This window comes from Falco cherrug (assembly GCF_023634085.1).
Source record: "Falco cherrug isolate bFalChe1 chromosome W unlocalized genomic scaffold, bFalChe1.pri SUPER_W_unloc_1, whole genome shotgun sequence".
NCBI lineage: Eukaryota > Metazoa > Chordata > Aves > Falconiformes > Falconidae > Falco > Falco cherrug.
In genome coordinates, this window is record NW_026599288.1 from 1,675,694 (window position 1) to 1,690,668 (window position 14,975).

A 14,975-nucleotide genomic window follows, 5' to 3' on the forward strand; every position below is an offset into this window, starting at 1 on the left:
GCTGTCCACCTCATGAAACTCATCTACCTCAACCTGAAGGGAAGCAGCACATCTCTACCTTCTGGGATGCCTGACTCTGGAGGCCCTCCAGTGACACTTGGAACCAAGCTCATACAGCCATAACTGACATGCTCAGCACCCTGCTCTTTCCACCTACTGACAATTGCCACTCCTGTTAGCAAGGAAAGGGGAAACAGAGATAACACTTCAGAGCTACAGAAAAGTGGTTATTTGCATTATTAATCATTCTTTCACAGAGGCAATAAATATCCAAACTCCTTCACACGGATCCAATTGCTGAGTAGAAATTAATACATGCATTTAGTCTGTTCTGACCTAAACCACAACACCCACGTGGCTAACTTCTGACATGAAAAGAGGTCACAAATCAACCTCTTAGCATCCCTTAGGCAATTTCAAGAAAAAAAAAATACTTTTTTTTTTTAATTTAACCATTATTAGAAACATCACTTGGACATTAATTTCTCTCCAATTTGGAAGTGAACAGATCAGCAGGCATTGCTGTCAGACCATAAGCAGGCTGCTTATTTCACCTGTAAAGAGGTTTACTCTGCTGCATGTCAAGGTAGCAAGTATAGAAATAGACAGCATGACATTTTACCTCCATCCATCTTAAAAAACAAACCCTACTCTGAGAAAACGTTCACACCCTAAGTTACTACCTCATCATATGACTGGACTTCACTGCCACGAGACAGAAAAAATTCACTACATGGTAACATCGTCTATCCTTCAAACACATTAAAAACAGATTGTTCACCCCCTTGAGATCTTTGCAGCTTATCTGATCTTACAGTACATTAACAAACCTAAGTAGACATGAATTCTTAAAATAAATACAGATACAACCAGAATACCAGCAATTAAATTATACTAACATAAACCACTGAAGTGATATTGGTGAACTTGTGGAAGCACTGAAGAATGATGGAGGACAACCAGCATTTCATATTGATTTGCAAGAAAACACCATATGCGAGGTTTGGTCAATCTACCTGTCACAGAACCATAGAATGGTTGAGGTTGGAAGCAACCTGTGGAGATCATCTAGTTCAACCCCTCTACTCAAAGCAGGGTCAGCTAAAGCAGGTTTCTCAGGGCCATGTCCAGTCAGGTTTTTAATATTTCTAAAGGTGAAGACTCCACGACCTTTCTGGGCAACCTCTTCCAATGTTTGACCAACATCCTACACCAAGCAACTTCTGACTTAAAGCTTTGTCTTGAATGACATTTTCCAGTTATGACATCAACAGTTTTAACATGATTCCTTGGAAGCATAGCAAATGGAAAATCTTGTATCCCCCCTCCAGGGTGTTAGTCTCTTAGGTAATTTGTCAGAGACCCTTAAAACCCAATTATGAAGATTCACATGGCCACAATTCCAGCCGAATCTGAAAGGACCTGAATAATTCAAATTTAAGTTCAAATAAATAAATATTCAGATGTCACTAAGTTCTGGACAGAAGCAATCTGCCCAACACAACACAAGTCATCTTTGGAAACGATAGAGAAATATCCATAGCTGATTTACAGCATAGACCACAAGATCATCACTCTAAGCAGTCTCACAAGTTTAGCCTGGACTGGAACATCCACTTTGTTCAAATAAAGGAGGAATAAACTGTTAGCCAACCACTGAGTTAATTGACCATACCAGTCACTCTAGAACTTCTGCCTAGTGCAAGTCAGAAAATATGGAATTAAATTAACAAGAGGAAGAATACAGAAAAGAAAAAAAATACTTGCTTTTTCTTTAGCTTCATCACCAGACAACTGAAATGGCATCTGCAAATGTCATCTGACTGCAGTGAGCCTGTTACTAATGATTCTTTTCCCAGCTTAACATTAAATTAAAATGTTCAGCAGACCAACCATCTTTTAAGTAATTAAAAGGTAAATACACCACCCTGCATGTCAAACTACTCACTCTTGACCTGAATCTACAAGCACATACAGCCTTCCCTTAGCATTTTCCTTTTTTTAATAAATAAGCTACAGAAAAGAACACATACTTGCTGCTGTAATATACATTTCACTATCTCCTTCCTCCATCCTCCTTTCTTTTGCCAACAGAGATCAGGGAGCAATTTGCAGAAGAAACAGTTGTTACTTATCACAGGAGGCCCAAAGACACATCTTTAATCATGGCAACTGATTGTGTTCCAGCATCTACTTCCCAGCAAGCACTACTATCCTATGATGCTTTCTTCCCATGATTACTGGTATCATCCCAAAGCAAAACTATTTGAACCCTAAGAATTATTATCATCAGTAAAGACTTTGCTCATTGAACCAGGGCAATGAAGCCCTTATTGTCCACAAGACCATGGAAATAGTTAACACCTGATTCCATTTTCAGTACCTTTCAATACAAAATCTTCTCTTTCATATTATCAGGAGCATATTGAAATCTGTCTTTATCATTCTTTGTAATATCTGCTTTGTTTTCTCTTGCAAAATCATTCACCTGCCTTTCTATCCCATGCAATCACTATTAACAGCAGGTTTCTGCCATATCTAACTATGCCATGCCTTATCCTAGTCATCTTTTTGCTGAAGAGTTTGGCCTATTTTCTATTTCTACTAATGCTGACCCAAACTGTTTGTCTTCCTTGAAAGACCTTTCCCACCTCTTCACTGAATAAACTTTTAGCCCCAGTCAATCTCTTAATATATTTATTCTAGAAACCAACTGCCTGTGATTACATCATGAAGACTACTCAAAAACAAAGAGGTTTCTAGATCAAAGTGAAACAGAAAGCATGGCTTTTATTGCTGTATCTAGGATTGATGTTCAGTTAACCATCACATCTCAAAAACTACTACAGAGCAAATACAACCGCCCATGGTGGGAGGATTTTTTTTCCAAAACATTACTTAAAGTTTCTTCAATAAGCAATTAGGCAAGAATATTTTAAAAAGTACTGCAATAATTAGACACTACCATCTCAAGTTGAACAAACTACTACACAAACAATAAAGCACTCTTGCTAAACACAGAAAAATTTAAAATCACATATAAGCCTGAGTGTTTCAAATAGATTAAACTGGAAACAGAGAATCCTTTCTCCATCTCAAACACCCTCTTTCAAACCCCTTCCGAGTTGAGTTTGTACTGTGACATCTGGGATAGCTTCATAAAACTAAAGACATGAGTAGCAGACTTGGAGTCCTTGCTACTGCTTCTAAAGTTAAAAAAAAGCAAACAACAAAACAGTACAAAATCCAAAATAATCTCACTTGACTCTTTATTTACTCATGTATTCAGCTTCTCAAACACAAGCTTAACAGGCAGAATAATACTTCCAAAGCTCAGGACATAAATGAAGACTGAATTATTCTTATAAATCAAATCCTCTCATTCAGAAACTTCTATTAAAGCATTTTCACTACAACTAACAAGATAGCTCAACTTACAATAATCATCTCACTTCCTCCCCCTTTTCTCCTTTCAGTACTGGCATACAAACCATGCTATTTTCTCTCTTTTCCTGTTCTCCTAGGTGTTCTGGAACATTTTCTTTTCAACAGTCAACAAGTTCGGAGGAGTACTAAGCTGACATTCAACTCATAATGTCAACTGCATCTGCCAGCATCATCACACCACCCTGAATAAAGAATTTGTAGCACCTCTGTGTGAGGAGTCGTCGTCATCTCCATGGCACTAGAGCAGATATTCACTGCAGCCCATGGAGGATCCATGCCAGAACAGATGGATACTTCGTGAAGGAACTGCAGCATATGGAGAACCCACACTGGAGCAGACTTTTTTCCTGAAGGACTGCAGCCTGTGGGAGAGCCCACACTGGAGCAGGAGCAAAGTACGAAAGGGAAGGAACAGCAGAGAGGAAATGTTATGTACTGACCCTAACCCTTGTGCTGCTGGTGGGGAGTAAAGGAGTCTGGAGTGAAGAAATGAAGGTAGACATGGGAAAGGGGGGAAGGAAAGGTGTATCTTTTTGTTTCTCACTACCCAAATTATTTTAATTGGCAATAACTTAAAATAATTTTCCCAAAATTGATTCGGTTTTGCCCATGACTGTAATTGGTAAGCAATCTCCTTGTCTATTTCTTGACCCACAAGCCTTCTCATCCTATTCTTCTCCTGTCCCACTAAGGAGGGGGAGCAAGTGAGCAGTTGGGTGGGTGTCTGGCCCTTAGCCAAGGCTAACCCACAACAAAGTGTTAAGCAAACCATTCAGTTCTGTCGCTAGCAGAATAGCTTTTATCCAGAACAAGTTTACAAAATGGACTATTTCAGTCCAATAGAGAGAATCTTCCATTTAAACGTTTATATGACTTCTTACTATGATGCACTGTAAGTACAAAACAACATCTAAAACAACAAAATAGCTAAGACACAAAAACATTTTACAACTTAATGTTCTTTGTAGACTGTTCCTGAACTGTCAAAAGAGGATCTCCTTCCTCTACAATATTTCAAGGTATTCTTTTCAATATTTCAGTGCATTGGGTTTTTTAAATTATACATCCATATTTTTTGCCTGCACATTTGGTTAGTGATGGTTTCATAATAGCACAAAGCTTGCTAATGAACATTACAGTTATTCACCAGTTTTACAGATTTAAGTCCTTCCCCTCCCCCCAGTTTCATACTACAAAGCACCGTTTTGCTTATTTGAGAAGTTATCTGCCAGAACACACAGAGAAAGTGTTACTGCAAATTAGAAGAGTGTCAAATAATATTGTAATTCTACAGGTTTTATTTGTAAACCAAAAACCATCAGAGGAATAGAGTTTTTATACTTGTTCCTGGGTGTTCTAAACTTTAAGAAATATCTGGGAGTTAAGTAACCTTCTTCAAACTGTAGCTTATACTATAATAAAATTGGAGTGCTCCCAATTTCCTTTGTAAGCCTAAAAATTCAACTTGTCCATTCCTTACAACCAAACGTATTCTACATATATGTTCAGACATCTGACAGATGTTACAGTTCCCATCCAATGTTTCTTAACTAGCTATCTTACAATCCACTCATGGCTTCCATCAATCTTCCTTTAAGTCAAAGGCCACAACACTATTAAATTTGATTCTGTCTTTAGTGATAACTAATAATAATTTAAAAAAAACAACCACCCCAACACTTCTGCTTGCAGTAGCTCTGTAGCTCTACTTCCCATCCATCACCCAATTATGTACTCATATTCTTCATATCTTAATCACCCATACACAACATTTTTTACTTTCCCTCACATATCAAAATATAACTTCAAATTGATGAAAGAAATAAATGTTAAATGCAACCTGTTAAATCTGACATTTCTCAACAATACAATTAATTACGAGTCTAATAGTAACATATAAGGAAATCAAATGTTTAAAGTACTCTTTTTTTAAGTGGTGATCTGTGGACTATTTCTAATGGGCCTAAAAAAGGTAATCAAGAATTTCAAGTTAATATACTATAGAATAAATTATGAATGCAAAGTTTCTAGAAGGGCTAGCACTGTGGAAAGTTTCTGAATGCCCACAAATCTAAAGCTATTACAAACCATTGGTTTGAACCAAAAAATTAATGTCCAATTGCAAGATTCATGAGTTAACGGTGACTAGCATTTTTCAGTACAATTTTTCCAATGTTCCTTTAGCTCACTGGTGTGTAAATTAAAAAAAAAAAAAAAAAAAAAAGGTTTCTTAGCCAGTCTTCTGGCAGCAAGGTAAACTTCAATTTCAGTCTGGGTACAATTACTGCAAGAAACATCATTAGCAGAAATTATGAGACTTAAATCTCTTTAGAGAACAATGAAGAGTACCATCATGGAAATGAAACCACATTGACCACAACTCAAACATTATATCAGTTGTGATGACCTTTGGTTTACTAGAGTGTCTGTCACCAGGTGCGAGGAATATATAGGCCCTCCCATAAAGACCTTAATCTTAAATCTCATTTGCTCTTGGATAACATTTCATGTTCAAGTGCAATGCATCTGTACATCACGTTATAGCACTAGTACTGAGTTGATCTCTCAAAATATGAGGCAATTCACAATACAAAATACATATCTAAGAATACTCTATACATAACAGAGAGGATGGGCATTTAGAATTTGACCCAAACCAACACAGTTCAGTGAGAAACTTTTAGTTTCCCTCACTAGGTGCTGATTTAGGTCCATACTAAGGTTGGCAAATTGCATCCATCACCATCACATCAGGAAAAAAGTTAATTTTTCCCCTCTTCACTCAGTCACAGTATAACATTAAATGTAGGTGAAATTATACATTCCACAGCCCACCTCACAAAGGACTTTATTTAAAAAATATGGAGATAACTACAGTGTCTCAGTAATTTGGGTGGCACATCTGCAACCAGAACTAAATAAATACATAACTGATAAAGCAATATATTTTCAAAGTACATTACATTATATACGGAACGGTTTCTTGCTAGATAAACTAAAACGAGCATTAATTTTAACCTTGCAGCAGCTGGAATTCTAAAGTTCATCACTAACCACTACCATCTTTCTATTCCTGGTGCATGCATAGAAGCATGGTTACTTGTATTCATTCACTGGTCTCTCTCATCCTGTCATTTCTGCCATACATCCATCCATATTTCACATTTCCTCTTGAGCTCTTCTGAGTATTCCATCTTATACTTTCCCTATGGAGTTGCACTTTAAGGTGCTCACACTAAAGCATTTAATTTGAAATTTTGAGGAACTGTATCTACTATGCAAACGATGTGCAAAATTATGATATTGGGGGGAAAAAAGGCCACCCGTAAGACCACCCTAAACTATATCAGATGAAAAGGTAGGTTAAAAAAAAAAGACTGCCTGTTCAACTTCCATGACACAAAAGCTTCCAGCAACATCCCTGTTATGTTTTTTCAAAAAACATATAAGCATATTGTAAGATACCCAAAAAAGTTGGCACCATGAAAGTTGCCACCACACACACTGCAAGGAATTATACATTTTATGGTACTGAGAAGCTTCCTGAAAGCTTTCCAGTATTATAAATATGCAGCCTAGCGTGAAGGAGAATGTTCCATATTAAAGTACATCAAGATAAAGAATGCTTTTGAGCATCAGAAGATAAAATGCCAAAACTCAGGCCATTGTCACCACACAGAAGGTATGAGATTGCACAATGTTCTCTGGAAGAACCTGAGCAGCCTCAGGCTACAAATACTTTTCTCCAAATTTTATGTGTATTACACAAACACACGCTATTTCTTTACCTAACTGATCAAACCCTTAAATCCTAATAACTTTAACCAAAGCAAAATATATAGAAAAGTAACCTCAACACGAAACGTAAGTTAAAAACAACAAAATAAAAGTTTTTTCCTCTATGTGAAGGACAATCCAGGCAATTTCCTCCAGTTCTCATTTCCTGATAGCATGAAACCAGAAAGAATACCCATCACAGTCCTGCATATTGAAAAACTGAATAAATGGGGGAAGGGGGGGCTGTGCTGTGGAGAGATTGCTAGCAAAGCTTAAAAAAAATAAAAATTAAAAAACTGAGAGATCCATAACGTTAGGAGCACTTCCCATCTCAGCTTTGTCTACTGGAAGCCCGCTTGCTCTCCTCCATTTTCTAGTGGAGCTAGAGAACATGACATGGCTTACCTGACTCAGATCACAGCTCTCTGCCAAATTAGTCACTTCCTCTTATACATGCAAGCAAGCAGTTTCATGGGACACACATACACACACAGAGTCACACAAAAATAGCAGTAGAAAGCAACTCAAACTTGAAGATCTTTCTGTTTCCCAAACACTAGAAAACGAATGCAAAGCTCCCCCACCCCTTGGCGGCGGCCGGGGAAGTGAGGAATCTTAACAGATCACATCTATAGGAAACTCCAGGATGATCTGTGCGTAGGACAGAAACCACAATGTTAAGGGGGGGAAGTTAACTTCAAAAGACATAAAAAGACCGTAGAACGCATGCATGCATAAGAGAGAAGCTTTGTGTTGTGGAGTCTAAACTGAAACCAAAGCAAACAGCTTACAAACGGAGGACAGGGAGATAAAGAAATTGAAAGAGGGGAAAAGAGAGGAAAAGCTGCTCCGGGTGATGGAGAAAGGCGCAGGAGAAAACTCCTTCCTTGTCTGACTTAGAGACATCGGGGGACCGAACAAGAAGTGGGCTTCTTCCTTTCTTCCCTTCTCATCTCCCTCTCGAAAAAGGAGCAAAAGCGTGTGTAATGGCTTCAGCTCTCCAGCTGAACGCTATCATCCTCCTCCAAACAATGTCCTTCAAAGAAACCACTGCCCCTGCCCCCCCCCGGCCACACACACACACAAAGACAGAACCAGAAGCCCTCACATCCCAATGTCGGGGGGAAATAAATATCTGTGTGAGGAACCAGCTTTGCAAGAGGGGAAGAGAAGGGGGGTACGAGGATAAAAACAGAAAGGTCACCCGATTGCCTGAGTCGTGCTAGCACGGAGCTTTTCTCGCCTCTGTGGCTATCCCATCTCCGATCCAAGTTCACACACACACAGAGCACCATCCAGACAGCGCGCGCGCGCAAATACCCCCCACCCCAAAAGCTCTGCTCGTATCTCACTTATGTCTCCATATCCCACTTTAATGTAAGAACAAAAATTAATTAACCGCTTTCCTCCTCCCACTACCAGCACCTCCTCCTTCATGCAAGAGACCTCTCTCAAACAAAACACGCCGCTTTTTTTTTTTTTTTTTTCTTTTTCCTTGCTTCTTCCCCCCACCCCACCCCCTTTTCCTTCTCTGGCTGAATGAATGGATTTCACAGAAACATGGTGGAAAAAAACGGCATGCACACACGAATGAGAGAATCTCTCATGCCAAACGAGAGATGAGTTTTATTTGCAAGAACTTACAGGAGCGTCCCGACGCCACTGCCACCTCTTTCTCTCTGTCTAGCTCTTGTTATTGCTGTGGAAGTTGCTTTGTGAGATTCGTGCTCCTGGGCAGGCAATAGAGGATCGCCATCTTTTCCCTGATTCCCCTCCCCCCCCCCCCCCTTCTTTCACTGGTTTGCTGCGGATGACCTGAGATATCCGTGTCTCACATTCTGTGTTTCTGAATAATGATCTACTAGGGGAAGAGAAAAAAAACAATCTCCTATCACAGAAAATGCAAGAGCACCAGGGGATGCAAGAATCTTTTCTAACAACAACGTGTAGGGAAAGAGGAGGAAAAAGAAAGAACACAGAAGAGGAAAGAGCAAGAATAAAAAGGAGGAAGGAAATGGGAGAGGAGGGAAGAAAGTAGGAAAACAAGGAAGAGATCTATGAGGCAGAGCAGACAGATGTAAGAGAAGATGGGAGATGTCGAAAATGAAGGAGATTAAAGGGAGAAAAATAGTAACAAAAAGTTAAGGTTTGGGGCACTGAGTCACTCACAGGTCAGGAAGGAGGAGAAGAAGGGGGAAAGGTCTGAAGAGCTTTCCCTTCCCAGCTGTTGCATTCTCAAACCTTCCTGCACAGGGGCGCAGCAGCTCCTGCAGTGCTGGGGGAGCTGCTCGGGAGGAGCACTATGCTAGGTAATAGCTCTCTTCCAGCCATAGCAAAAAATGGCTTCCCTAAGCAAGTTTTTTTTACCCTATAAAATGGGGTGGAGGCATAACAGGTACTGGAGGTTGCAAAACATAAAACCAGATCTACCATGTGGCCAGTTTTAAATTCCCCTTCCAACTTACATTTCATGTAAAGAAACTCACATTGTCCATTTCTGGCATGTATTTTGAAGTCTTCTCCCAGAAATAAAGACAGGGTCATCTCTTTTTTTTTATTCCTCATAAGCATGTAGAAGAATACTACCAAGCACCAAAAATATTTCCTAGATTTGTGAAATGTTTTGGCTGCAAAATAAAATAAGCAATCCTATTTAAAACAGCAAACCTTCCAACCCCAAATTTCTGCGCTTTTGTGACTGATCATTTAAAACCATGGAAAGTAACAATAAAGGTTCATAATGAAATGCTGTCATTGTGATGGAGGTAAAAAAGCAAAGACAAAGCTGCCTTAGTCTGAATTTTTATTTAGTGTTGCTTGCATTAATAATAATCATTGTCCTGAGGTACCTCTTGTGCACATCTTCACACACACACACACTTCTTCCTACAGCACCATCAAATTCTTTCCAGTTTTACATCTAGCACTGGAGAGCATATGCATGCGGGTGGGAGGGATTAGGGGTTATATACATACTCACCAAAAAAATGTATGGGAGTGACTCAACAATTTGAGCACAAAGGGCATGACTAGTATTGGAACACTGCTGGGATTTCTTGAGCCCTCAAGCACTGCAATTTATATAGATAGAAGAGAGAGTAGAACCACACAGTAAGGGGGAAGATCTCTCCTCTGGTCTGAGGAAGTTTTATTGGAGTGTTGAAGCTGAGATAATCTTAAAGGAGCCAAGATTTTATTTGCCACAGAAGAGATCAGGTACATTAAAACTATCCCAGCTCAGTTACAGACCAAATTGTAGCAAGTACAAAGCACACAAACAGGGTCTCTCACATTAAATCTTTCTTTGAGCCGTACAAGTTCATTGCTAAACAGGAGCAAATTCTTACTCCTCCTTCTTTTTCCATCTTTCCCCACTCCCTTCAATGAAGGGTTGTAAGAAATAGGAGGAAGAATAATTTCTGGGCAGAAGGAGCACTGTTGGATTTAGTGAATTTAAGGAGGGATTGTCATTACAGCTGCCAGAACATGGATGTGTTCTGCCTGCAATTTTCTATAAATCATCCTCTTCACAGTAAGAGCATGCCTGGGCTTTGTACTCTTTGATGTACCATCAGCACGAAGGCAGATAATTTGCTTCTTTGTCTTTTAATATTACATTTTAAATTATAAAACAAACAAAACCCCACAACCACAAACCCCAAACACCCGACTTCTATCAAGCTATCCGCCAGGGAAATAATCCCATTTCAAAATGAAGGCTCTTGTGAGAACCTGTCATCAAGCCTAGGAAAAAAGGTCTTCATGGAGGCAGTCTGGAAAAGTTTCAACACTCTATCCCCTTCCTCCCACTGGTTCCAGGGAATCAAAGGCAGTTGTGATCTGCCCATTAGCTCTCCTTTAACACATGTTCAAGTTTTGCAAAGAGTTTTCCAAAAACCAAGTACTTCTTCATGGATATCGGGAGGAAATTTTTTCAACATGGGTGAGTAAATTAATCCATAACTCCTTTCTGGGGAGTTTCTTCCATCTCATGCTAGTTCTGAAGACTGTTAGCCCATGCTCTACCAAAGAGCAGTCACGGGGGGAAAAAAAAGAAAGAAAAGTTAAAAGAACTTTACAGGAGCAAAGTCATGAGCCATGGCACTGATTTTTATATGGAAACCTGTATTTCTAATGACGTGCGGAATTAGACTCTATAACTCGAAAGTTATAAAGTAGGTATGTTTATTGCGCGCAGATGCACGGAGGATCGCTCCTCCACAAGCGTGCATATCCGAAGTGACGAACCATCTCACATTTATACAATGAAACAAATGAATATTCAATTAACGCCTATACATATTCGTTACCTAAACCCCGCTTCGTATGTTAATTAGCTTATCAGTCTGTTGCCTGGAATGTGGTGGTCTTGCAGGTTTGTAGGTGATTCATGTTCTTGTGACCATCCGATCTTCTTCAGGTGATTGTGACCACCCAATCTTTTCCAGCAAGGAGACTTAGCACTCCCTCCCTCTAGATAGCATTTGAATGTCTCTCATCTTTTCTCATTCTCTTTTAAATAGCCCCTTTGTTAGAGAAAGAAGGGCAGGCGTCTCCCCTTTGTTAGAGGAAGAGGGGCAGGCGTCTCCCCGTCTCCCCTTTGTTAGAGGAGGAGGGGCAGGCGTCTCCTCAAAACTGTAGTTGACTCCTCAGAGCTGTGTGCCTAAGTGACCAGACACCACACCCATGACTAGTCACCATACCCACATTCCTTGAGCAGACACATACAATCACAATCGATGTCCATTATCCCCATTTCACACTATTTCTCCATATCACTAATACTTGTTCTGTTCACCTAAATTCTTGCAGATATTAATAGTTACAAGAGAGCCACTACTCCCAGATTAAGCAACTGCAGAGGAAATGCAGGGGTTTCCCTGGACTGCAGCTTGGAGTCCCACCAGTTTTAGCTGCTGAACTCACAAGTCTATGGCCAAATAGAGGAAGCAGCCCTACAGCTAAGAATAATCCCAATGCAATAATAATGCCAGTGTGCCAGAGCACACAGCCTGCCTGCTGAGCAGAAGTGCCAAAAGGTGACAAAGTTCATGCTCCATTTATCAGCAATAAAGAGGTTAACTGTGCTGACAACCCTGTGATCCTGAATTAGCCTTGCAAGTTAACAGTCCATTAGAGGACTTCCAGTAGGAATTAAGATAGTTTCCACCTTTCATACTGCTCTCATTTCAATCTCTGGTGACTCAATAGGACATCAGTGTGTAAACAAAAGGCACTGTTATCGCCTCAGCCAGGCAGCCCTGCTAGTTGCAGGGAGTATGGAAGCCTGGACAGAAGCTGTGGTAAATGTCAACTTTGCTCCTGGCCTCTTTGTCTTGTCACATCTGTGCCCTGGGGGACAGGATGGGACTTCAGGCTTGGTCCAGCTTCTTTGTTCATCTTTCCAGTAGAGATCAATGTCTACCACCTTGCAACACTTTAGGAAGTGTTGGTCTGGGTAAAAAAGTAAACAACTCAACCCGCACACCCACTTTAGCTGGGCAGATGGATGATATGCCCAGGGAATGGAAGTAAATAGGAAGATGCTTCAGGAACAGGTTCCAACCTCATGAACAGGGTACATCTACTCTGATCTAGGAAATTTAGTGGTAATGTCTACCTAGGCCAAAACATTTTGCTTCCAGGGCAGCTCTTTGTTAGTATGCACTGATTTCTAGGCAACTCTGTTGTGGAGATGCTGTCTGACACCAAAGTCCTGTTCTTGGAGACCCTGAAGCTAATAGGAATTGCTCAATGAACTACATAGCAGTTTTCTGCCAAAAGAAGGGAGATGAGCAGTACACAACAGGAAGCTCAAGATGTTAATTTTTTTTTTAATTTTATTGGTTTTCCTCTCAGCCAAAACTATTTCTTGAGAGGCTCTGATTAGCACTGATATAAGAATTTTCTTTAAAAAAGAAAAAGAGAGGGGGGGAAAAAGTAAATATCTATAGTGAAAAACAAAGAATTTGAAAACCAGAGGATGTTAGTTAAACCCTTGCAAACAGTTAATAAAACATGGCCTTGGGAGAAGGAATAGACACCATAAATATGTCAAGCTGGAGCACAACAAGATAAGCTCAAGGAGAACCGAATTGATAATGAGACTAAACAGAAAATTACTGGAACTACGTGTGGAATTCTCCTAATTAGCATACTAAAAGATCCACCCTCGAGCAAAGAAAGCCCCCTACTAACAAAGCCCCCTCCCCACAGAACACATGTGGTGAAAAACCAGAACACTGTACCTTTAAATGGAGACGAACCTTGTTCTTACATTACCAATGAGAATTAAGTGTGACTAAACGTAATTGTAAACAATTGTTCAAAGTGTATAAAAAGTTCTGCTATGTGTTATGAGGTGTGCCAGCTTTGTGGATTTACCACCTAGCACCCATCTCTGCACAGACAGCAATAAACAAATCTCTCTACTCTGTGTGCGGATTGGCTCCTGCACATTGGGTGAAGAACCCAGATTTGGGATTGTGGATAACTGGCTAGCTGAAAAAGTTCACATAAACATAGTACAGCTGGCTGGACAAAAATGCACATCCCTCTCAGCTTATCTGAAGTAAAGCAAAAATACACTGTCTTTGGCTGTCCTTGTTACACAATAACAGGAAGATCGCGGTGGGAAAAGAATGTTACAGGTGGGAACAGATAACTACAGAAGAGAAACTAGGGGCGGGCTTGATATTTAGGCAACTAACCTGCTGCGGGCATTTCGGGCGAGCGGGAGTCAGATTCAAATACTCACAGAGTTCAAGATCTGATCCGTTTATTGTACAAACCAGGTAGACTTTTATAAGGCATTCTATAAGCGTGCAATAATGTGGTTGGCTATTTTACAAGCGTATAATAATATGATTGGTTAACAATTGTTTACTGGGAAGATTTCTGTTTCTGCTTTCTCTGGCACGTAGGCTCCTTTCTGCGGTTTCCCAGCTCCTCTTATCACGTCCCGTTGGCCTTGCTTTTGAGCAAACATCTGCAATTTGCTCCTTTTTCTTCATCCCACTGTTCTGGCCGTAACCTCGTCTTATTTCTTCAGTATTTTTCCACTTGCTTCAGAGTTCAGTATAATCATTCAATACAGCAAGAGCCCCAACACCTCCCCCTTTCTTTTTAAATACAGCATTAATACTGCGTTCCACACAGCTCTGAAAACATTGTAAAAGGCAAGGCACTAAAAGTAACAAAAGAATAACAAACAACAATATAGACAGACCTTGTTTCAATAAATCCCTCAACCACCCTCAATTCTTGTTGAGGTAAATAAATTGATACATTTAAACGGTAAATCAACTGTTGCAAAAAATACATATTTTTAACAAGTGTAGTATTCCACCAGGTACAGTTATCACTAAAGCCAAAATTCGTGTCATTATACTTCTTATCTAACCAACCCCAATATGATTGATTTATAGCCGTATAGTTTACTCCCAAAGGCTCAAAAGCTAGTTCAAAGCAGAAACGCATTTCTTGTAGGTGACATCTGAAGCACTTTTTTTCCTTTTTTTTTTTTTTTTTTTTTCTTTTTTTTTCCTTTTTTTTTCTTTTTTTTTCTTTTTTTTTTTCTTTTTTTTTTCTTTTTTCTTTCTTTTTTTTTTCTTTCTTTTTTTTTCTTTTTTCTTTCTTTTTTTTCTCTTTTTTTTCTTTCTTTTTTTTTTCTTTTTTTCTTTTTTTTTCTTTTTTTTCCTTTCTTTTTTTTTCTTTTTTCTTTCTTTTTTTTTTCTTTTTTTCCTTTCTTT

At 39.5% G+C, this 14,975-nt stretch overlaps 1 protein-coding gene across 4 annotated transcripts in view; it reads right to left on the reverse strand.

The window, feature by feature from the left end:
* The window catches only part of LOC129734833 (zinc finger protein 462-like), a 104,942-nt gene extending 95,786 nt beyond the window's left edge, over window positions 1-9,156 (reverse strand). For all 4 annotated transcript variants that reach the window (XR_008730417.1, XM_055700125.1, XM_055700124.1 and 1 more), the window contains exon 1: window positions 8,869-9,156. The gene's annotated coding sequence lies outside the window, so the exon portion shown is untranslated. The remainder of the gene's footprint in view (window positions 1-8,868) is intronic.
* Between the last annotated feature and the right edge of the window lie 5,819 nt (window positions 9,157-14,975).